This window comes from Physella acuta, unplaced genomic scaffold (genome assembly GCF_028476545.2).
Source record: "Physella acuta isolate Inbredline_101_S28 unplaced genomic scaffold, ASM2847654v3 ptg001767l, whole genome shotgun sequence".
Taxonomy (NCBI): Eukaryota; Metazoa; Mollusca; class Gastropoda; family Physidae; genus Physella; species Physella acuta.
In genome coordinates this window covers 11,006-35,195 of record NW_026733277.1, presented here as the reverse complement: position 1 = coordinate 35,195, position 24,190 = coordinate 11,006, and the positions used below count along the sequence as shown (strand labels likewise).

Genomic DNA, 24,190 nt, shown 5'->3' with positions numbered 1-24,190 from the left:
AAACTATATAAAAAACTTTTTTAAAAACCACGTTTTTCATGTGTAGCAACGGACTAAAAAGGAGAAAATAAAATACTTAAAAAAAAACTTTTAAAAAAACCACGTTTTTCTTGTGGACTAAAAAGTAGAAAATAACTATTTACATACATTTGATGACAAAAAACGTGGGTCGGGCAGATGGGTCGGGAAATTTGATGGTGAACGTACCCACGTTTTTTGTCATCAAATGTATGTAAATAGTTATTTTCTACTTTTTAGTCCACAAGAAAAACGTGGTTTTTTAAAAAGTTTTTTTTAAGTATTTTATTTTACTTTTAAAATGAAATATGATGCCATGGTTGATAAAGTGTATATATTTTTAGATGTCGATTCTTGCTTTTAAAATAAAATAAATGCGCTTCATTAAAGCACTAAACTTTTTCTTGTATTATCTTTTCTCAAGTATTGCTGGTTTGGAAAGCAAGTCTTCAAACCAGACGGCTGCAAATTAAGTGATCAAATAGAACGAAAATATGTCGATTCCAATTGCTACTGTGATGACACTGAACCGATGCGCTGGTTTGCTTTGATAGACCCCTTTTATTTTAGAAATCCTAACATGATATTCCGTGCTGTTTGGGATGGAGGAGACAGAACGAAACCAAGATTTTTTCCACCTCAGACTTACAACACAATTTATCTCAAGGATATTTTTGGTAAGTTTGCTAAATATATTATATACAAAATTTATAACAAACATTTATTTAACTATACAATAAAAAGTAGGAAATAAATGTTTTTTTAAATATGAAATAATGCATTACTATTTAGATTATAATAATTATAAAGTAAAGCTTAGGTAGCTTATGCCATTTAAGTTAAGGTATTCAATAGATAATATATTCGCCCCCGCTTTTCTTTATAGTTATTTAAAGACTACTGTGTTTTCTATCTTTAAAGAAAATAATTCATTTCCTAGTTTTTAGAGCTTCTTTCCTATTTAAAAAGGAAAGAGTTCAGATTCTGGTTAGGGCACTCGCCGGTGCAGCAGGTTTTTAAAAATTTGGCAGATGTTCGCGTAAACGGGAATAGAACACGGGAGCAAAAGCCGGTTGGTCACAAAGTCAATGACACGCGGGTCAAAACTGATCACCACTGAACATTACCTCAAATGAGCTATATTAAAAGAACTCCACATGTCGAAACCCGCTGTTAATTTAATAGTTCGTACACAGAGTTTCTTCCAGGCATCTCTTCGGGGGGCTTACCCCCCCCCCCCCCCCCCGAAATTTTTTTACCGCCCCCCCCCCCCCGAACGAAATGAAATTTATATAATTTATATAGAAAATATATACTTTTAACAGTGTCCGCCCCCCCCCCCCCGAAGAAAGTCTACCGCCCCCCCCCCCCCCCGAAAATTTCAAGTGCCCCCCCGGAGTAAAAAGTCTGGAAGAAACACTGTTTGTACATCGACCACAGCGTCACAAAAAACGGTGTTACCTTCAGCCAAACCACTGAAGACTGTTAGAACTGACCACATGCCACATATTCTTATATATAAACGTGTTTAATTTTTGTAAAAATATCTAAACAAAAAAAAAACGTCATTCGAATGTTGTAAAAGTCTACTAACTACCTAAAGTAATGATTTTACATTTGAGTTTTATTTAACCCTCCAGCTTTATATAAAACTTTCACCAATTAATAAATTATTCAAATGTTCAGTTTTAACATGTATTAAAATTAGACGTTTTGAATTCGTTAAATAGAAGTTATTTTTAGTTATATAAAGCACATGTAAAAAAAGGCCTATTTATATTACTGTCCTAAATCTTTATCAGTAGTCACTAGCCCATGAAGAATACTTCAATACGAAAGCGAACAAGCAGATGAATTATGTAAATTACATAAATGATGCAATTTAGAAAAACGAAATATAATTATGTAAATGACCATGCTTAATCGATGGCATATGGTTTATAATGGGATAAGTTCACCTTTGATTTACCTAACTAAAACTATGCATCAATTGGGATGGGTTGACTCAGGAATGTAAAATTACGGGCCGCCGCTCATGAGAAAATACATTTTTTCCCGCAAAAGCCGCAAAAGCAAATTCTCAACAACTTCCCAAACTTTCATAGCGATCGGGTGAAAGGTGTAATAATGCATAAAAGACAGACAAACACACATTGCTATATATATATACATATATGTATACGTATATGTGTATATACATATATATATATATATATATATATATATATATATATATATATATATATATATATATATATATATATATATATATATATATATATATATATATATATATTTATATATATATATATATATATATATATATATATATATATATATATATATATATATATATATATATATATATATATATATATATATCTAAATAGCCAAAATCACCGAGAGCAGGAATTATGTATTACATGTAGCATTTTAATCTAAATTATTGTGGTGAAAAATGTTGCTTGTTCTTATGAATTTCGTGAAAACATTTTCTGTATATTTTTGTTTAGCTCTGGTTAATGTGTTATGTTATTAATAGTGCAAAAAAAAAACTTTATTAGAACTTAAAAAAATAAGTTTGATCTTTTGGACTTGCCAGTCCAAAACTGAAAGATGGAGTGACGTTCACCTGGTTCTGTGACCTTATTAGCGTAGCCTGGATACACACAGACGCTCTAAAGACCAAAACGGCAAAATTTAAAAAATTCCCTCTTAAAAAAACCATCACAACACCCCAGGCATCACGTGGGATTAAAATATTGTCTTAATACAGCTCGTGGCCATATTGTTATGTCTCAAAGATCTACGAACAGATCCAAGTCCTGGGCGGCGGGTAAGTTATCTTTGTTGTTGGTATATAAGCTGTTCACACATAACACAACCAGCCTATAAACTGATCGTGGCTTCTACATTAATGATCCCTACCAGCCTAAAGACTGTTAGTACATTCTGTATTAATACACACTAAAGACTGATCGTGGCATCTACATTAATGATCCCTACCAGCCTACAGACTATTAGTACATTTTGTATTAATACACACAAAAGAGTGCTAGTGGCTGTTAAATTAATAAACCGTACAAGCCTAAAGATCGTAATAGCTTCTACATTAATACACCCTACCGCCAGAAAGACTGCTAATAGTAATAGCTTCATCATTAATAAACCCTACCAGCCTAAAGACTCTTTAGAGTCTCTACATTAATAAACCCCGCAAGCCAACGTATAGAACAAACATAGATCTTGTCACCACCGGAATTGTTCAAGTGTAGTTTGTAGTTTGTAACACTGACATGTTTATGTAGAAATATCAACATGTTTTTACAGATCTTCTGCTGGAGTTGACCTCAGTTGTCCTGGCCTTTGGTACCGTGGCTTTCTTCATGTCTTAGGCTGAGATCCTGCTCATTGGTGTCCATTTGGGTGTGACCATTACAAATCTCGGAACCAAGCAACTTTATATCACCACCAGATAGAATGTAAAATGGCTCATGTTAGTGTTTCAATAAAGTTTTATTTCTAATTCATTAAAAGTCATAGTCAATGCTTCTACATCAGAACATTGTTGTTTAATAACTAACTACATAATTGTATAACTATAAATTTTTAAAGGCGGTGTATTTTGTTTTGAAAATATTAATTATCTTTAGTTTATAACTAATTTTTACTTGTAGTTAGGTTTACATTAAAGTTTTTTTTAAGTTTACTATTTTAAACTATATATATATATATATATATATATATATATATATATATATATATATATATATATATATATATATATAAACATAAGCTAAGTTACATTTATTTGGAATTAAATACATATATATATATATATATATATATAATATATATATATATATATATATATATATATATATATATATATATATATATATATATATATAAACCAAATTACATTTATTTGGAATTAAATAAATAAATTTTAATGAAAGTTGTCTTGCTTAATGTTTCTTAATTTCAAATTAAATTTAATTTTGTTAAACGTAACTTACATACTTTGATTCCCATTTATTTACGTTGAAATTAACTTCAGTTCATGCCAATTTAAACACAGAAATAAACACGGAAATCAGTTATCTTTATCTAAATTTTAGAGTTAAAAAGTATAATTGTATTTCAACGGCACTAACAAAATTTAATAAACAACATATTGGGGAAGTAGTTAATTTGTACCTCATAAGAAAATAAACTGGGAGTATTCTCCCTAAACTTTCTCGAATATTCTTATATAACACTACTAGGGCGGCAACTCGGATATAGAAATGATTTTTAATTACTTTATTTTGTTTCAAATAGAATAGAATCTCGTAGAAAAAAGAATTGCGCTCCAAGTGAACGCCAAAAAAAAATTTGCATAATAGTGTGGAAGATTGTTAGTACTTTATAAATTTACATGCATTTTTTGAGATGTCGGAAACATTCTAAATTACTAATTCCGGTCAACGGAAGCTACTCAAAATTTGATAGAAGGCATAGAATTTGATTAAGTAATAAAAAATTAATTAAAAATCATATCTATACGCCGAGTTTTCACCCCCGGAGTGTTAGATAAGTATATTCGAGAAAGTTTAGGGGAGATCACTCTCGCGTTATTTTTTTATGTTACCTTTAATGATATATTAATGTGTAATTGTTATCACATCTATGTTCAACACATATTAGTAATTTTTGTTAGAATACCTTTAACATGCAGTTGTTCTAGATTAAAGAAAATATTGCGTGTATTCATTATAGTACTTACTGATGAAAACACGGACAAAGGACATCTAGAAAATTCATTTTTGGTCGGTTAAATTATTTAAGGCAATGAGTCTGTTTATGGTATTTATTAATGAGATGAGCCCGGCCACTAATTCACAAAGTACAGGGGCGAAAAGTTAAGCCCCGCTATTAGTGACCTATTGCTGTGGCTAGACACTTGAATATCTAGACGCCAGCCATAAAATAAATTCTTATTCGCCTAATGGGTTAGGGTTGGGGTTAAAAAAAGGATTGAGTTAGTGTAATGGTTAGGGTAAGGGTAAGTGTTAGAGTTTGAGTTAGAATTAGGGTTTGGTTCGAGTTTGGTGTTGGGGTTAGGTTATAGTAAGGGTTATAATTATGGTTATGGGTTGGGGTTGGGGTTGTGTTAGGTTAGGGTAAGTGTTAGGGTTAGTGTAATAGATTGTGGTTTTATTAGAATACAACGGACACAGAAGCCATCCAGCATGTAGCTTGTCTTTATTCGAAACCGGAAGCCACATGACATGCAAGGGACATCACTCAAAACATTATAAATATAAGACTAATACAAGAAGAGTGAGTTCCCTTGAATCCACAAGGCTCAATATATTACATCCTTTTACCCTTAGTAAATAACAACACAGCTCTCAAGAGAACAAATGACAGTATCCTAAAATCACCAAATATATTGCAACATGAACATTATATGATTTGAATCATTTGGTAGATTACATCCTTACAAACAAATGCACAATATGCTACAACATAATTAAGATACAAAACAATGATGTCAAAGTCCTCTTAACCTTTAAAATCAAAGGTCTAACTTATCTGGGGCTTTGATTGTCCTGTTTGACCTTCTCAGTGGCTGTTGATTTGGTAACTCAAGATTCTGACCTTCTGGATTCTCTAACTCAGGAAGTCCAGGATCTAAATCATTAATTCCAGAATTTACATTTTCTGACTCTAGAGTACTTGGTTCACTCATATCAACAGAACTTGGTTGTGGAACAAACTGAGTTGTTGTGAACTGGTCAGATGTGGTGGAATTGATAGATTCACACTTATTATCTGCACAAGTTATTTTTAACTGGTCTGCATGTCTACGGACAATAAGTCAATTATTTGTTTTTACTTTATAAGACACAGGTCCTGTATATTGAACAATTTGACCTGGCATCCATTTTTCCCCTCTCCCATAATTTCTCAGATACACATTATCATTAACTCCAAATTCTTTCTCAATGGATGTTTTGTCATGATTTAATTTTTGTGTATGTTGATGTTGGGTAACAGACCTTTGAACAGTTGAATGTAGTAGGTCAAGGTGAGTTTTAATTTTCCTACCACACAGCAATTCGCATGGTGCAACACCTGTTGTTATATGAGGAGTTGTGCGGTATTTGGCTAAGAACCTGTTTACTCTTTCCCTGAGAGAAAATTTGTTACCGGTACTCATTTTTACCATAGCGGTTTTGAATATGCCTACCGCTCTTTCAGCCAAACCATTCCCAGCAGGATGATAGGGTGATGTGGTTATATGCTCAATACCATTTGCTACACAAAACAGTTTAAACTCATGAGCAGTGAAACTAGGCCCATTATCTGAAACAATTTGATCAGGTAATCCATGAGTTGAAAATATTTCCTTAAGTTCTATAATGGTATCACTTGCAGTGATTGTGTTCATGATTTTAACTTCTAACCACTTAGAATGTGAATCAATAACAATTAAGAACATTTTGTTCATGAAGGGTCCTGCGAAATCTATATGGATACGTTTCCATGGTTTGATTGGCCAATCCCAGTTTTGCAAAGGTGCTGTAGCTGGTTGATTTAAATATTGTGCACAGCTTGAACAAAGCTTTACATATTTTTCAATATCAGCATCCATATGTGGCCACCAGAACCACGATCGTGCAAGACTCTTCATTTTGGAAGAACCAAGATGAGTATCATGTAAAGTTCTTAAAACTTCTTTTTGTAACATTTTGGGGATAATAACCCTTGACCCCCATAGTACACATCCATCTTCTAGACTTAACTCTATTTTTCTTATTTTATATGGCCTTGAATCATCATTCACTGACTCTTCAGGCCAACCATTCTTACAGTACTCATATACTTTTATCAAGCACTCATCTTTTTGTGTTTCTCTCTTAGCATCATTCACATTTATATTGGAGTTATCCATGATAGTGCAAAGAACAAATACATCTTCTGGTACATAACTAAGGCTTTGGTTTTTTAAAGGTAAACGACTAAGACTATCTGCACTATTCTCAGATCCAGGTTTGTATTTCAATTCATAATTGTATGCAGCTAGTGTGATACCTCTTGGTAGCTGGACTAGCTGGTGCGCATAAGTCCTTTACTAGCCTAAATTGTTGAGGCCCTATGACTGTTAACAAAACAGCTCTCTTTTTGGCTTCTATCGTCACGTCGTTAGCTTCAAGGTAAAAGCTTAACCAATCTAGATAATCATGAATGGTTTCATCATTCGAATTAAATTCTTTTATCTGGCCATACAGCGCCATTATCCTAGAAATACTTAGCCAATATGCTCTAGCAAGCTTCTTTTTAAGTAAGCCTGTGCTCTTTTCAGTGGATTGATTTATCCTCGTCGCCAATTGTAATAGATTGTGGTTTTTGTTAGAATACAACGGACACAGAAGCCATCCAGCATGTAGCTTGTCTTTATTCGAAACCGGAAGACACATGACATGCAAGGGACATCACTCAAAACATTATAAATATAAGACTAATACAAGAAGAGTGAGTTCCCTTGAATTCACAAGGCTCAATATATTACAGTTAGGGTTAGGGTTATGGGTTGGGGTTGGGGTTAGGTAAGGGTAAGGGTAAGGGTAAGGGTAAGGGTAAGGGTAAGGGTAAGGGTAAGGGTAAGGGTAAGGGTAAGGGTATGGGTATGGGTAAGGGTAAGGGTAAGGGTAAGGGTAAGGGTAAGGGTAAAGTAAGGGTAAGGGTAAGGGTAAGGGTAAGGGTAAGGGTAAGGGTAAGGGTAAGAGTAAGGGTAAGGGTAAGGGTAAGGGTAAGGGTAAGGGTAAGGGTAAGGGTAAGGGTTAGGGTTAGGATTAGGGTTAGGGTTAGGGTTAGGGTTAGGGTTATGGGTTTGGGTTTGGGTTTGGGTTTGGGTTGGGGTTAGGTTAGGGTTAGGGTTAGGGTTAGGGTTAGGGTTAGTACGACGTCCTATAAGTGGGTTTAAGGTAGAAAGATAGCAGCGGAGGAATTAGGGACGCCAAATTAGTAACAAAAACATCAAATAATTAAAAGATATGTAAAAGATATGTAAAAATAAAAACACACAAATTTCAGTTAAAAGGAGTAATGAAACTGCAAGACATATCATAAAAACGCTAAATAAATCTAAACGGAACAGTTTCCAGAGAAATATCGTGTTACGTGAAAGACCAACAAAGCCTATTTTATATAAGAATGATTGCAACAACACTTAAATCGAATGAAGCGGTAACGTTCATGTCCCATTCTACTGGTATCAGGTCTTGACCAACATGTCCAGTTTGAAACAAATTGGCCCGGTAAAGTGCATCGACATACGAGATTTTTAAAAATACGAGCTGGCTTGCAAGCTAAAATTTACTTTCACATACGAGTAACCGGGTTAGCGGGTTTAATAGTTCGTAGAAAAGTGACACACTATAAATGTTGCAACTGATTGTGCATCGGAACTAGTTAATGACTTTTACCTAACTGATTTCCCAAATATGGTGAAAGGGAGAAAAAAACAAACCTCCTTGTACAGATTTATTTTAACGGCCTAAATGGGATGCCTCATTCATTATTTTTAAATGAATTACAATTTTCTGAAATTATTAAGCTGTCCTAAACTACTATTTTACGCGCATTATCATGTTCATTTTGTGCGTAATCGTTTTTAGTCATGTACAGGACTAAACTGTAACATAACTCTAGATACAACTAGAATACCCGTCATCCGTTGGATAACTGTGGGTTTCGGGGGTCATCCATCAAAAAACATCACGTCTGTCACTCAGAGGCATAGCGACCCTTCCCGGCGTCCGGGGACAAACTTTTCGATTTGAACCCACCCCCGCAAGATTTCGATTTGCAACCCCCCCCCCCTCAAACTTTTGATGTGCACCCCCCCCCCCCCCCCCACACTCAAACTTTCGATTTGTGCCCCCCTCAACCTTTCAATTTTATTTTCCAAACCATTTTGGCGCCCCAACATATGTCCCCCCCCCCCGCCCCCCTTCCCCCCTCAACCTCCCCCCGCCTCCCCTCCCCCTCCCGCCCCCCCCCCCCCCCCCCGCTACGCTACTGCAGTGTCACTTATCGTCACAAAAAACAGACCCCACATTAAAAAATATGTTTTTTATCTTTTAAAAACACCGAAAACACCGATTTCGGACTATCCCTTCATATACTGACGTCACAGGTGACCTACTCAACTCTACTTAACCTGTCCAGTGTCCCGCCAAGTCTCAGAAGACATGTTTTTATCGTTTAAAAAACGATTCCAGCCGCGCATGTCTCTGACCACACTATCCTTTCATATGCTTAGGACAAAGAAACAGATGAACTCTACTTCACCTGCCCTGTATCCTGCCAAGTTCAGATAGGCAACTTTATCATTCACATCTAAAAAAAAAAATGAAAAAAAAAATCATTAACATATTGGTCTAGAACCTGTGCCACCCGCATGAGAGCCGGCTACGCTACCAAGTTAGCTATTTACTCGTGACGTCACAAGTGAATTTTTATACTATACTATGAGTCTCCTTATGCAACATGATTTACGCGCATAGTCCCATAGATCTAGATCTAAGTCTAGTAGTAGTAGTAGTAGTAACTTTCAAATTAAATTTTATCTTAAATTAGCCAAACAAAGATTTATATAAAATAAAGAAGTTCTGAAATTAGCTTGCTTAAGTCTTAAGTTTAGTTTTTCTTGCTAGATCTAGATCTAATCATGAGCTACGCTGATAGGCCCGGAGCGAGCATTTTAAAATTACCATATTCCAAACAAAGATTTATATAAAATAATAAAGGTCTAAAATAGTTTAGTATATAGAAAATCACTATTATCTAAATCTAGATAGAATTATCTATATTTTAGATCTACGACTGAGCTATATTTAGAATTTACGTTTATAATTTAGCAAAATTACCGGTATAGAAGCAGCGTATGAATCTTAAGCTACGCAAATACGCCCTGGAGCCAGCACTTCAAAATTTGCATAGTCGAAACAAAGATTTATACAAAATAATAAAGGTCTAAAATATTTTAGTATATAGAAACTCATTATTATCTAAATCTAGATAGAATTATCTATATTCTAGATCTACGACTGGTTTGCTTAAGTCTCGTTTCTTTTTTGGTTTGTATTTAGATCTAGATCTAGATCTATAACTAATAAATTTTTGATTTGACCTAGATTTAGATTCTAGATTCTAGATCTATAAATAACTTTCTTGGACAAATTGTAGATCTAGAGAAATTTATCGTAAAACTAAATGAAAAAGACAGTTTAAAATTGATATAAGTGTTGGAACGTAATAAATACAGCAAACGGACGTATTGTTAAAGTTAAAGCCGACAGAAAATTAGCTTTAGAACGCGTTAAACATTGGAATGGGAACACAATCTTCTTCGATAGGCCGCCATTATCGATGTAAAAAAATAAACACATCATGTGACGTCACTGTTTCCGTCGAGTCTAATAACTTTTCAAATCTTTATAAAAAATTGTGTTTAATATGCGTATGAATAAATCAATAAATCAATTAACGTCTTTAAATAAATGTGTGATTAACAGTCTGTCTGCATTAAAAAATTATTCTCTACCTACATACTATTTTACAGCTCTCCAGATAGAGTCGAACATATCACAATACTCGATCGGACAAACAAAGAAAAAAAATAAATATTCAAACATGTAAACAAACTTGACTTTTAGTAGTATACTAGAATACCCGTCATCCGTTGGATAACTGTGGGTTTCGGGGGTCATCCATAAAAAAAACATCACGTCTGTCACTCAGAGGCATAGCGAGCCTTCCCGGCGCCCGGGGACAAACTTTTCGATTTTAACCCCCCCCCCCCAAGATTTCGATTTTCAACCCCCCCCCCCCCCCCCCCTCAAACTTTTGATGTGCACCCCCCCCCCCCACTCAAACTTTCGATTTGAACCCCCCTCAACCTTTCAATTTATTTTTCCAAACCATTTTGGCGCCCCAACATATGTCCCCCCCGCCCCCCCTCCACCTCCCCCCGCCTCCCCTTCCCCCCCCCCCCCCCCCCCGCCTCCCCTCCCGCCCCCCCCCCCCCTCGCTACGCTACTGCAGTGTCACTTATCGTCACAAAAACAGACCCCACATTCAAAAATATGTTTCTTATCTTTTAAAAACACCGAAAACACCGATTTCGGACTATCCCTTCATATACTGACGTCACATGTGACCTACTCAACTCTACTTCACCTGCCCAGTGTCCCGCCAAGTCTCAGACAACATGTTTTTATCGTTTAAAAAACGATTCCAGCCGAGCATGTCTCTGACCACACTATCCTTTCATATGCTTAGGACAAAGAAACAGATGAACTCTACTTCACCTGCCCTGTATCCTGCCAAGTTCAGATAGGCAACTTTATCATTCACATCTAAAAAAAAAAAATTGAAAAAAAATATCATTGACATATTGGTCTAGAACCTGTACCACCCGCATGAGAGCGGACTACGCTACAAACTTAGCTATTTACTCGTGACGTCACAAATGAATTTTTATACTATACTTTTGAGTCTCCGCGCATAGATCTAGATCTAAGTCTGGTAGTAGAATCTAGTAACTTTCAAATTAAATTTTATCTTAAATTAGCCAAACAAAGATTTATATAAAATAATTAAGGCCTGAAATAGATTCTAGATGTATTAAGGCCTGAAATAGATTCTAGATGTAGAATTTACATTGAGTCTAGTGACCTAGATCTAGGCTAGATCTAGATCTAAATCTAGGCTAGATTCATAACTTTCCTTCGACAGCTGATCTTTAGATCTAGAGAAATTTATTGTAAAACTAAATGAAAAAAGACAGTTTAAAATTGATATAAGTGTTGGAACGTAATAAATACAGCAAACGGACGTATTGTTAAAGTTATGACCGACAGAAAATTAGATTTAGAACGCGTTAAACTTTTGAATGGGAACACAATTTTCTTCGATAGACGCCGCCATTTTATTGTACTAAAGAGTAAACAAAAAACTGTGACGTCACGGTCCCGCCGAGTGTAGTGGTCGTTCTAAACTTTTTAAAAAAAATGGGTTACTCTGCGTATGAATAAATCAATAAATTAATTAACGTCTTTAAATAAATGTGTGATTAACAGTCTGTCTTAAAACAAAAATTATTCTCTACCTACATACTATTTTACAGCTTTCCACGATGAGTGCAACCATGAGCAATAGTCGATCAGGCAAACAAAAAAAACAAATAAATATTCAAACATGTAAACAAACTTGACTTTTAGTAGTATATAGATAGATAGATTTATCCATTGTAGGCCAATAATCAATATATTTTTGTGGGCCTAAATTATATGTAATTTTTGTATGCCAATGCAATTGTTTTTGTAGGCTGTTAAAGATAAATAAATAAATAATACATATATATATATATATATATATATATATATATATATATATATATATATATATATATATATATATATATATATATATATATATATATATATATATATATATATATATATATACATACATATATATATATATATATATATATATATATATATATATATATATATATATATATATATATATATATATATATATATATATATATTGCAGGCCATGTTAGTATTTATTCTACGTTCGCAAAGTTTCAATTTATTCTTTTAAGTGCATGTTCCTATTTGTTCTAGATAATTTCCGCAATAACTCTAAAAAAATTAATTTGTGTATTTATTTACTTTCTCGTATATACGAAGTATAGAGAAAGTATTGTAATCGTGCACAAAAATAACATGAAATTTTGACAGTTTTCATCGTTTTACTCTTCAGTTTTTCATCGCATCCGGAGTATAGAGGACTTATTTTAATCAGGCAAAAATTATAAATACAAATATATAAACATTTTGGCGTTTTATGCGTTATCGAGTCGTAAAAACTGGACTTTGCAATTATGTCCGTTGTCTGTGTGTCCGTGTGTAAACACGATAAATTGAGTACCGTTACAGCTAGGTTGATTAAATTTTATATATATGTATTTTATCAAAATCGTAGGTCCGTATCAACTTTTGAGCGATTTCCGATAACCGGAAGTGGTACTTTTTCTACTTTGAATTTTTCAAATCCCTATAACTTGAGTACTATTTCAGATAGATAAATGAAATTTCACATGAAAGTAAACAATCTAATTCTCTACCTTCTGCCAAATTTTGAGTAATTTCCGTTGACCGGAAGTACTAATTTAAGCTATTTCCGATTTCTCAAAAAACGCACGTAACTTTATAAAGTACTAATAATATCCCGCACTATTATGCACATTTTATTAGGCGTTCACTTGGTGTGCAATTCGTTTTTTTTACGAGATTCTATTCTATTATAAAAAGTTTAAGTAATTAAAAATGGATTACAAATATTGTCTATGTCCTGAGTTGCCATCCCTCGTAGTTTTATATAAGAATATTCGAGAAAGTTTAGGGGGAGATCACTCCCGGTTTATTTTACTCTTCCAGTGCGTGATGCACTACCTAGATGGTTTGCACCATTGATGAGTGTCTTTGGAGGAGTCATTATATTTGTTCTCTTGATGGTTTGTGTGGTGTGCACCAGAGGTAGGACTTCAAAATAATTCGCAATATATGTAATTAAAATAATTTGTTCGTGGTTCCTATGATTGGGACTACAATCATAGCATTCTCATGCGAGATAAATGTAAAAAAATAAAATAAATTAAATATTTTAGGAAATTTTTAAAGTCATTCCAGGTTGGTCAGACTTCGAAAAATTCTAAAAAAGTAGAACATTTTAGACAACAGATATAATCTAGTTCCAACTGTAGTTTGGCAACGATGTAAGGATTATGGTAGTAGGTTGGTAACGGTGTAAAGATTATGGTAGTAGGTTGGTAACGGTATAAGGATTATGGTACTAGGTTGGTAACGGTGTAAGGGTTATGGTAGTAGGTTGTTTACGCTGTAAGGATTATGGTAGATGGTTGGTAACGGTGTAAGGGTTATGGTAGTTGGTTGGTAACTGTGCAAGGGTTATGGTAGTAGGTTGGTAACGGTGTAAGGATTATGGTAGTAGATTGGTAATGGTGTAAAGATTATGGTAGTAGGTTCGTAACGATGTAAGGATTATGGTACTAGGCTGGTAACGGTGTAAGGATTATGGTAGTAGGTTGGTAACGGTGTAAGGATTATGGTAGTAGGTTGGTGACGGTATAAGGATTATGGTAGTAGGTTGGTAACGATGTAAGGATGATGATAGTAGGTTGGTGACGATGTAAGGATTATGGTGGTAGGTTGGTAACAATGTAAGGTTTATTGTAATAGGTTGGTAACGGTGTAAAGATTATAGTAGTAGGTTGGTAACGGTGTAACGATTATGGAACTAGGTTGGTAACGGTGTAAGGATTATGGTAGTAGGTTGGTAACGGTGTAAGGATTATGGTAGTAGGTTGGTAATGGTGTAAGGATTATGGTAGTAGATCGGTAAAGGTGTAAGGATTATGGTAGTAGGTTGGTAATGGTGTAAGGATTATGGTAGTAGGTTGGTAATGGTGTATGGATTATGGTAGTAGGTTGGTAACAGTGTGTCTTAAAGAGCAGATACAGGGAATAATTTATACTTTAACCAGCGTCTCCTCCCACCCCCCCCCCCCCCCCCCACCCCCACTTTCTTCAGGGAAAACAGAATTAATAATTCAAGTGAGCTATTACAGCTTTAACAATCTTCGCTCGTGTGAAGTACATACTTTAATTAGTTTTTCATTAAAATATAGCTAGCATCTAATTTTAAGTTATTACTTAAACTTTTATTTCTGAATCCATCTCTCCTCAGGAACTGATGACCTAGAGATCCAGTCGCGCAGTACTAGGTCCACGGCAGTAAGTACTCGACTGGAGACAACAAGTCATGCTGATGTTCACGATAGGGGGATAGAAGAGCAGATCGATCAGGAAAAGGATTTGGGCTGTGTGGATTTAGTGCACGTGCAAGTGGACGGTGGAAGCGAGGAGGTCGTTAGTGGAGCAGAAGGTCAGGAAGGGAGCTACCAAGAAACAAGAATGTGAAAAACCAAAGATTGAGAAGGTCGTGATGGAAGAGAAATAACCTCATTTCCCTTGTTTAAAAAATTCAGAAAGTTAGATTGGATATTTTTTTGTTTCATTTAAAACTACTTCTCAATTTTTGCAAAAATAAACATGTATGTTAGATTATATATTTAGAAAAGAATTGTTAAGCAGGTCACCGTTGGAATAGTCATCAGATCATTTTGTAAATATTTCCTGCTTAATGTATATAATACTATTGTGAGGGGTAAATATATTTTAATTTGCCATTTGTATATAATTTACCATTTGAGTAGGCTACGTTAAATTTTAATTTGTTTTCTCGTGTTAGTGTTGGTGTTGCGGCTGCTTATGTTTAGGATTACCATTGTTTGACTATATATTTTTAAAATGAACTTTTAGCTTTATTATGTCCATTAAACTGTAATTAGTCTTGTAAATAATAATTTATTTTGTTGATTATTGATTAAAAATTGTTACTTGTGTTTATCAAGATACTTTATTTTCATCGAAGTACTTGACTTTTAACCCCCGAGAAGCAAAGCCCTGCAGCCACAAATCTCCGCCGAGCTCGGTCTTGTGCAGTTCTCTTTATTTCCGCCCACGTAAGCCCATCAGCCTTTGCCTCTGCTTTTACCGTTCTTCTCCAGGATTGCATTGGCAGGCCCGCTTCCCCAAGTCTAACTGGATATTATATGCTCTTCCCTAGTAGAATATTCTCGATCCATCCCATTTGTGGGCTATAATTGGGTCAATTAGCTGTCACTTAGTGGTTTGCTATAGGTCTTCATTTGACATGTGTACAGCAATCTTATCTTGAGGATCTGTTTGTGAACGTCTAAAGCCTGCCTATATTTGCCTTGGTAACCTCAGGTCTCTGAGACATAAAGCAAAATTGCCTTAACATTTGTGATGAAGATTCTAATCTTGCTAAAGATTGACAAGGTTGTGCATCTCTATATCAGTTGTAGTGAGTTGAAGGTACATCTTGCCTTGTTGACACGCCATTTTTTGTCCTCGTCTGCTCCAGCATCCTTGTTGATTATGCTTCCCAGATTTGTGAATTTGTTTGTTTCTCGCGTCTTTTTCTTTTTAGCTGTATAGGCGTGAGCTGGTTATTGATTCTGATGACCAGTTTTATTATTTATTTTTACAAGATTTTATTTAGTTCACAGCGTCTGTTTGTTTATTTGCTTCTTTATGGGCTCGTTTCAAATCTTGCAACTCAATTTTGAACCACTTCTAATGCAGCGATTTCGTTCAAACAATCCAGATATGTTTCATTTCGAAGACAGGTCTTTTTATTGTTTAATTTAATTAGATGTTTAGTTAATCATCAACAAATTAATTAAACGGGGTCGAAAACTAAAGGGAGATAACAAAATTAAATCACTTGATAGATTACTATCTATCTAGATCTATATATATAATTCTCTTCTGGGAGCCGTTAGAAAACAAGCTGCAAGCACCTCCTTGCAGTCCCCTCTCTTTCTTGACCGTAACATATATATATAATTCTCTTCATGGGGACCATAAAAAACATCACGCAGCTTAGCCACCACCCTCATCCCCACCAGTCAGGGGAGTTGTGGTTCACCCCGAATATTTACAATCGTAGAGCCAGGTTAGCGACGACTATTAGGGGCAGATAATTTAGTATTAAACGATTTGAAACGAAGGGGAGGTAACAATTTCTGATTGATATTTTCATTGTCTGTAAATGACTGCTTTCACTGGGCGGGGGGGGGGGGGGGGGTAGGGGGGGAGGGGGGATAGTGTTGAATTTACAATTGATGATAAGCAGAAAAAAAACAACTAGATGTTACGTCGCGGGTCAGCTCATATTCAATAATAGAAGAGGAGATTAAGTAGCTAGACGCGATGACGATAATGTTTACAATCGTAGAGTCGATCGATCTAGTGAAGGCTAATAGGGGCAGATAAAAAAGTTTTTAAAACGATTTAAAACTAAGGGGAGGTAGTAAGATTAAGAATTATGATTCACTATATCAGCTTGCTGATGTCTGTAAATTGTGGACACTTACGGATGCATTCACAAGGCAGATAATCGTCTTTCAGATATCAAAAGTAGAAAATAAAACAAATATAAAAATATCTTTATAACTACAAGCTTTTAAATACACTGAAAATAAGAAGATAAAACGAATCTACATTCTTGCATACAATCTTAAGTCGCTAAAATATATAAAAGAATGAAGGCAGATTAATTTTATTTGAACTTGCTTCCTCATTCAGACTGTCTATCTGTCTTCATAGATCGAAACGCTCAATTAAGCAAAATTTCGGACACTGACAGATTATTATTAAAGTTGGCACGTGGTCAAGACTCATGAACACAACGCAATATGTTATTAAATTTGACTTAATTGACTTAATTGGATTCCTAATTATTTTTTTATGAATTAAAAAATGTATCCAATAGATAATAAAGTGACCCACGCTTTTTAAAATAGTTATTCGAATAGTAGTGTATTATTATATATTTAAAGAAAACAATTTATTTGCTTCTTTTTAGTGCATAATTACATCTATATAAAAGCTTATTATTAAAACGTTTTATATGAATTTTACGGTGCCTTTAAAAGCTTGTTAAAATATAAAGAAATTTTATATTTGTTTTTTTTTTTTTTGTAATCTCAACACCATATATTTTTCAATTGTTTGCTGCAATTGGAAGACGTCGCTCTGTGTAAAATAATTCTACTTCCTTTTCTCGCTTTGTTAGGCTATGGCATTTGGATAAACATCAACAGTGGATTCATGAAAGAAAATCTCTTAGTTGATACAGATCTAAGTACGTATATTTAAAGCATTGATGTACAGGGATTAAAAGTATCGTAGAAAAGGTAATTAATATTAGAAAACGGGTATTTAAAGTATTAAGGAACTGTTAATTACAGTAACGATGTTCTGCTCTTGATTTAATGAAGTACAGATAACTAATAAATAGCCTAACTATTTGAAGAAACGGTAATGTAATGTTTTTTGGTGAATTGAAGGGGCGCAGGTATTGGAAGTATTATTACATTGGATCAGAAGAAATCGACTTATCATACACTTGCAATTACGCATGAGATTACGGAGGTGGAACAGTGGCGTAGCTAGGATTTTTGGACCCCTATGCAAAAATTCTCAGCAGGCCCCTTTGTAAGCCATTGAAACGAAAAAAAAACCAACTGCCACCTATGGTAAAGGGTTTTAAATAATACTAGATATCCCGTTATCATTAGATAACTGTGGGTTTCGGGGGTCATCCGTAAATGACATCACGTCTGTCACTTATCATCACAAAATAACCAGACCTCACAATAAAAAGACGTCACACCCCAGACGTTTTTGTCTTTATTAAAAAACATCGATTTCGGCTGAGCATGGGTCTGACCACACAATCCATTCATATGCTGAGGTCACAAAAACAGGTCAACTGTGCTTCACCTGCCCAGTGTCTCCCCCAACTCAGACATGTTTTTGTCTTTTAAAACACCGATTTCGGCTGAGCATTGGTCTGACTACACTATCCCTTCATATGCTGACGTCACAGGTGAACTCTACACCTACCCAACTCTACTTCACCTGCCCAGTGTCCAGCCAAGTTCCGCTAGGCAACTTTATCATTCACATCTAAACAAAAATAAAAATAAAAAATTAACGTTACCATGATGTGTCTTGAACCCGTGCCACCCGCATGGTAACCCTAATACACGAACACCTTAGCTATCGAGGCTATTATAATCAGTGACGTATTTACATAGATATTTTACTTTTAGTCTGCCTAGGAAACTTCATTTACGCAGATAGGCCATAGTATTATTTCTAATTAACTATTATCCCAAATTAGCCAATTCCATAGAAAAAAAAGAAGATATATATAAAATAATTAAGGCCTGAAATAGTTTAGTATATAGATTCTAGATCTAGATTCTAGATGTAGAATTTAGTCTTTTATGTTGCTTTAGATCTAGAACCCAGATAGGTAAATCCCATGTACCCTCGAGTACATACATGATCATTGAAGTTAAAAGTAAAGATTTTATATCAGGGACTATTTACTTAGATCTATATATTTTACTTTTAGTCTATAGGAAATTTCATCTACGCGAATTGGTCATAGTATTATTTCAAATTAAATATTATCCGAAATTAGCAAATTCCATTGCTAAAACAAACAAAGATTTATATAAAATAATTAAGGTCTGAAATAGTTTAGTATAATAGATTCTAGATCTAGATTCTAGATGTAGAATTTACGTGTTAGTTTTTTGCCGTAGTTCAAGATCTAGAACCTAAATAGATAAATCCCATGTATTCTCGAATAAGATGATCATTGAAGCTAAAAAGTGAAGATTTATATCAAATATTTAAGGACTAACATAGTTTAATAAAAAAAATCCAAAGATTGATTGTGATTTTAAAATGGCTTTTATTTTTAACTTATTAATTTTGGTTTGACCTAGATTCTAGATCTAGGATTTTTCCTTCCTTCAACCGCTGATCTAGATCTATATATCTAAAGAAATGTATTGTATAATCAAATTAGAATAACTGTTGAAAACTGATAATAGTGTTGGGACCTAATAAAAATAGCAAACAAACGTATCGTTAAAGCTATAGCCAACAATTTTATAATGCGTTATACTTTTGAATGGGCAACGAAATCTTGTATGGAAGCTGCCATTTTTCCCACGTTTTCTATAACTTGCTTTTGTCTCTGTCTTTCCAATCAAATCTTGCGATCGAAATTTCTGGCACTTCCCAGTTAGCTAGCGAGCTGAAATTTTCAGGGAAGCTTTGTTTTGGATGACAGTAGAATATTCAATTGTTATTATTACTAAATTGATCCATTGAAACATTTTATTTTATTGAGCATTTTAGACCGCTATATAATCTATATATATAATTCTCCTCTGCGAGCCGTTAGAAAACAAGCTGCAAGCGCCTCCTTACAGTCCCCTCTCTTTCTCTCTATCACTATCACTACCACCCTACCCCACCCCCACATGGTCTGCTGAGCTGTGGTCACGTTAATGTTTACAAACCGTACAGCCAGGTTTAGTGACGACTATTAGGGGCAGATAATTACATTTGAACCGACTTTAAACTTACAGGAGGTAACTAAGAGGAGGCTGCTTTCACGGGGGGGGGGGGGGGTGTACTATAAGCGATCAAAAACGTGGGGCGCCGTGATTTTCTTACAGTTTCTAATTCTGTTGACTCTCTACAAGCTCCCTAATAAAAGTCAATAGTATTATCTAATCAATAGTAATATAACTTTTACTTCGGCGCCCCACGTTTTTGATCGCTTATAGTAGAGGGATCGCTTGCATTATTGTGATGTATAGCATTTATTTTCTACTTTTTAGTTCAATCAGAAAACGTGGGTTTTTTAAAACTTTTTTAATGATTATTATTGTTATTTTAAAAAAATCATGTAACGTCACTATAAGTAATGTCATTGTTCTGAACTTTTATAATTAAAGTGGTTAATCTATCAACGAATATTTAAATAAATTAATTAACGTCTTTAAATTAATTTGTGATAGACAGTTTGGTCACAAACAACATTGTTCTCTAACTAAATACTATTTTACATCCGTACATATAGTGCAGATTCTCTCCTGTAACCAAACAGACAAAGAAAAAAAACGAATAAAAAACCAAATAAATATACAAACATGTAAACAAACGTGAGCTTAGTAGTATATAGATAAATATTCTGTACATTTTGCCTTTTATACTTCCTCATTGTGCATGTATACTATATTAATATGTAGGCCAACTACCCCTTAGTTTTGTAAAAATGTTATAGCCTTAAAGTTAATTTTTTTAAGTAGCCAAACACAGTTACGTCACAAGGTGGGGGGCTGATGACAACATTTAAGCGTGAAACCATGACATAACATTGTAAACTTTACTGTCAAAACTATGTTGTATCAAGCTAAAATAATAAAAGATTATTGAAAGAGAGGTGACTCCTCACAGATAATGCTAATGGGGCGATACCTTTTGTAAACGAGCACGGCAACACACACCTGACCTTGTGACGCCACTAACCTAAAACAATTCTTTAATTTTGTACATGGTTAATTTAAAATACTTGTTTTTTTTCTCTTCAAGCTTTGGATTTTGCAAAATTAATAATAAGTTTCTTGAGATTCATTTTAGCTGCTTCTGAATGTTCGATTCTTAGGATGGCTAAGTTCCTGACCCACTGGCCATATTTACAATTTGTTTCATAACAAATTAACATGAACATAATGAAAAAAAATAATGGGATTTAAAAAATACATGAAAGACATACAAATTTCCTTCCCGATCACCGTGAAAGAATGCTTATAACACCTAGCTCACCCGTCCGCGTTGCTGCGATCTTGTCCTACATAAAAGAGTAACGAAACAATTTGTAAAAGTTTCATCCTCCGTAATAATGAGGTTGAATATCTTTCTGTCACCGCCAAGGTATTAAATCCGTCGAGTACATAGTGTAGAATACACGTGTGATTAGTGTCATCCGTACGCCAGAGGCGTCGAAAGCCGCCCCTAGTGCAGTTTGACCGTTGAATCAAGTAGTACCACTGACTCTGCAGGACAAGCAATCAACGGATCCTTTGCTCTCAGGTAGCCTTTGGGTAACTATGGCTGAGGACAACCATTTTTCGATTTAGTAATCGATTTTTGTATTATTCCGTGTCCCTAGTGTAGGTCACTCATTAAAACGATTATATGCGCCGTATCAAGTAGTAACGCTGCCCCGGACACCCAATCAACGAACTCCAGGTACAAAGATAGCCGCTGTGAAAGTCTGGGTGGCTTATGGCACCGCCTTACTGCGGGGCGCGCCATCTGAAATAATAAAAATTTAATGGCAGAAACCTTATCAAAAGTCTGAGTTTCTTTCAGGCACCTTTTCAGAAAAAAATGTCTGGAAATAAAACACTGCCTGGATTATTCTCAACGAATTCCCAAAGTTTCTTGGCGATTAGATGAAACCCGAAAACTAATTAGTAGTGTTAGTAGCGTCGTGTTGATTAAAGTTTAATGAGATCAACAAATGAAATGTCAAAAGTAAGTAGAAAAACATTGACACATGTTGGACTTACATCAAATAAATATTAAATTCCAATGTAAAAGTTTTATTTTTTTTAAAATAGTGAAAAGGGCTCCTACGTCCTTTAGGCTCCTATGCCTGGCTTACGCTAGCCTTACAGTAGCTACGCCACTGAGGCGGAATTAATCTGTTTAAGTAGTGGAGTCACTGGTAATGGCGATTGCTTGAGAGAGGTTAAAAATAGAACAGCTATGTAGCTATTTATGAATGTCTTCTGTTGGAAGTAAAACCAAATAAAAAGTCTGTTCTGCTGGAGGCGAGATCAATGTTTTCTACGGACGACCAAACGCAAACAACTGATAACGAAATTATTTTAAATTTTCAGCATTGTTTTCCCAACCCAGCCATAGAACAAGTCACTTGTCGGAGTTTGAAAAATGCTTTTCGCTACTCTGATTCTGAGTGTGTTTTTTATCGTTACAGGTAAATTAATGTATCTATAATATATTTTCTGTTATGATTTTGATAAAATGATACTTATATGATAAAAAATGTAATGTATATATATATATATTCATAGTCAAAGGAAATATGAAAACTTGCAATAAAAAGTTTGATTTTTTTTTCCATTGATGTAGCACTATGCTATACAGAGTTTAATTTAAAGCTATGAATAATTGTATTAACATTGCGAAAGATTTTTAGTTAAGCATTTATTATCCATTGCGCTATTTAGGTTCGTATATAATTCGACACAGTTGTGCTAAAGAGAATAAAACAAATATAAAAACATAAAAAATAATAAGCTAGTTAGTATACATGTTCGACTTAATTTCCATTCGTCTGGACGCATATGACACGTTTAACTGAACCCCACACATCTGTTAACATATAACTTTACCCATTACATATGTTAGCATTTGACATGTTTAACTTTATCCTCATATATATTTTAGCATATGACATGTCCAGTTTAACTCCATACATCATTTACAACTACGTTTTCTCTGTTTAACTTACGTGTCATTTTTTTCAATGTCCGTCTTAAGAAAGCGAAACCGATCAGAACTCTCTTGAATTTCAAAGAGCAAATGGAATCAACACTACAATAGATGGCTACCTACCCCGGTGTCCAGGGTGTGTGGTGTTTGGGAGGGATCCACTGATAGTCTATGGCAAGTTTTATCTACCAAAGGACAAGTGGCACATAATAACGCCAGATCCCGCGTACAAACGACCTCAACCATCTTTTGAAGTCTCATTTTGCGATTCCGGCTGCGAAGACTATGCCAATTGGAAAAAATGGTTTGCGGTAATTAATACATTTTCTCTAATTATGAAAAAAAAAATAATATAGTTTTAAAAAAAAATAACGTTTTACATATTCACTATCGCAGATAGAGTATCTTTGGAAATGTTCCAGAAAATAAAATTTAAATTATTTTAGGAGCATATAACCTCGGATGAAGTTTCTACACACTATGATATTTGGTGACAAGTTGAAGATATGTATCTAAGAACAAGTTATTTTTGAGCTAAATATTTGTTTTTTAGTTTGTACAAGAAACCTTGCTGCACTTACTGATTATAACTTTTTATCTCGTTGCCATTCGTTGGTTTTTCTAAAAGATTAATATGGGATCTATACATTAATCCGGATTTAGCAATGGAACGGTGCTGGGGTTGCCACCTTTCCCCCTTAAAGCATTTACGAAAAGTTGTTTTCAGTGTTTTCTACAGGGGGGGGGGGGGAGGGCGAGATAAAAATTTCGTGTCGGCAGGGTGGGGGGGGGGGGGTGGACGGACACTGTTAAAAGTATATATTTTCTATATAAATTCCATTTAGTTCGGGGGGAAGGGTAGACCTTCTCCGAGGGGGTGGGGGGGGGGGGGGGGGAAGGAATGAGCCGTTGTTTTACTCTGGCGCGTTACCACACTATCTTTTCAAACTCCTTTTATTTTGCTTTTAAAATGAAATATGATGCCATGGTTGATAAAGTGTAAATATTTTTTAGATGTCGATTCTTGCTTTTAA

At 34.7% G+C, this 24,190-nt stretch overlaps 2 long non-coding RNA genes across 3 annotated transcripts; both read left to right on the top strand.

Moving 5' to 3' along the window:
• Positions 1-597: 597 nt before the first annotated feature.
• Positions 598-3,597, top strand: LOC131930390 (uncharacterized). Its single transcript, XR_009384122.1, has 3 exons — positions 598-695; positions 2,795-2,854; positions 3,349-3,597. It is a non-coding gene; the product is annotated as an uncharacterized LOC131930390 (long non-coding RNA).
• Positions 3,598-17,839: 14,242 nt separating this feature from the next.
• Positions 17,840-23,461, top strand: LOC131930389 (uncharacterized). 2 transcript variants are annotated; one of them, XR_009384121.1, is made up of 3 exons: positions 17,840-17,904; positions 22,541-22,638; positions 23,205-23,461. It is a non-coding gene; the product is annotated as an uncharacterized LOC131930389 (long non-coding RNA). The 2 variants fall into 2 exon arrangements; XR_009384120.1 differs by having other exon boundaries at positions 17,855-17,956.
• The last annotated feature ends 729 nt before the right edge of the window (positions 23,462-24,190 follow it).